We start from the raw sequence: 2,114 nt of genomic DNA, 5'->3' as shown, positions 1-2,114 counted from the left end.
TGCGTGTCCCTCTTTTTTTTTTTTTTTTGAGAGGAACTTTTGCTATAGGGTGCATGTACTCGTCGGAGAGAGAGAAAGTGAGAAATCACTTCTGAGGGTGATGGCCATGCCACTGTCCCTTCTCCTCCATTCTCCTCTTGGGATTTTGGGCACACACAGACATGTGCCTGGTGTGAGTTTAAAGTCGCTGGGACTTTAGCCATGGTTGACTATGTGAGAGTCCAGCTATGTAACCATCATGCCATCTGCTGGTCCTTAACCACTAGGCCATGGGGTTGGCCCAACCCTGACTTTAAGTACGACCTACAATGAGTAAAATTCTCTCTCTTCCTCATTGATTGGGTAGATTACTGGTCTAGCCGCTTCTCACTTAACGACTTACCCGTTTAATGACCACACGGACTCCCAACCAGTTCTCTAGTGAGGAGTCTTCTTTCTCAGCCTGCGCAAGTCTCAGGATTGCCCTTCCTCACTCTTCGTCTTGTTCCTGCGGCCAGTTACTCTTCACTGAGTGAAACATTTGCAATCACGTAGGACTGCCTATTTCGTTTATAAATCTGTACTTTATCGTGCACCCGTAGTGGCATTCAGAATGAATAACAACGATTCCTTCGGATTTATATTATGGTGTGTGGTGTGTCTTGTTGCTTTCTGGTGCTTACCTAATGTATGCTTTTTATACGGATAGAGTTGCATTATTCTTGTTGCTTTCTGGTGCTTACCTAATGTATGCTTTTTATACGGGTAGAGTTGCATTATTCTAGTGTCACCTGATATCTATTGAAAGATACATACCTGGGGCCAGCAGATAGTGTAATGGTTATGTCATTGGACTCCCACGTAGTCAACTGTAGTTCAAGTCCCGGACTGAGTGTCTTCAATCTCACGTGGGGCGCATGTGCGTGCATGAACAAGATCTTAAGGGAGAATGGAGAAGGGATTGCTACGTGGTCATTCCCCATGGGGGTGATTTCTCACTTTCTGTCTTGCTCTATCTCTCTGACAAATGCATGGGCCCCATAGCAAAAATTCTTCCCCCCAAAAAAGAAGGATACATGTCCTATGGTGCCAGGACACATCGTAAGACTTTAAGAACCTATCAGTCAGCCAATTTGCTTAACAGCCTCGTCAGAGGAACGGAACTTGGTCATTAAATGATGTATCACTTTTATTATTTTTCTCTAAAGACTTGCTTTCTGCTTCTTCTTTCTTTCTCTCTTTCTTTTTTTCTTTTTTTAAAGAGATTTTTGCTATAGGGTGCATGTGCTTGCTGGAGAGACAGAGAGAGACAGAAAGTGAGAAGTCATCCCTCCTCTAGGGGGGATGACCACGGGGCAATCCCTTCTCCTCCATTCTCCTTGCAGGATTTTGGGCACGCACGCACACATGTCTGGTGTGGGTTTAAACTCGCCTGGTCCGAGACTTGAACCATGGCTGGCTACGTGGGAGTCCAGTGACATAACCATTACACCATCTGCTTGTCTCTCTTTCTTTTTTTTCTTTAAAATTAAGTCACTATTTTTTTTCAACAGATTCTTTGAAATAACTATGATGGATTTATTCCCCCATTTTGGAGTCATGCAAACTGAGCCCTGTGCCCTGGTGAAAAATGAAAATGAATAGTATAAACTGGGTCAGGTGTTTGTTGATTTAACAGGAGCACAGAGGAAACTTTATTTATTTAGTTAGTTAGTTATTTTAATGTGTGTGGGGGTCCTTTATGAACTTGCATTTACGTTTTTTGTTCACGAAGGTCCTGATCAATGGGCTGAGTATGGATGATCACTGTATTATTCACCTGATATTAATCACATCACTGAAAATGACCAGTAAATTGTCTTAGATAATTCACGTTACTGTAAATACTTTGAATGGCCCTTCCCTGCCCTGGAACAGAATTCTCCTCCTATCTAATAAATGTGGAGCTCTCTTTTAACCCCTTGGGGACCCCATCAGTTATCTTGAACTACACCTCCCGTCGCACAACGGGAAACCAGCAGTTATCCTGCGTGATCCGACGGCACAGCGAACCAATCAAATGGCAGCGCTCTCACCTAGCTACCTATTGGCTCCGAGTAGAGGCGGGACTCTCAGTTGCTAGGTCGGCACTCTTT

This window comes from Tupaia chinensis, unplaced genomic scaffold (genome assembly GCF_000334495.1).
Source record: "Tupaia chinensis unplaced genomic scaffold, TupChi_1.0 Scaffold139431_1, whole genome shotgun sequence".
In the NCBI taxonomy this organism is placed as follows: Eukaryota; Metazoa; Chordata; class Mammalia; order Scandentia; family Tupaiidae; genus Tupaia; species Tupaia belangeri.
Note: the sequence above shows the minus strand (reverse complement) of the source record.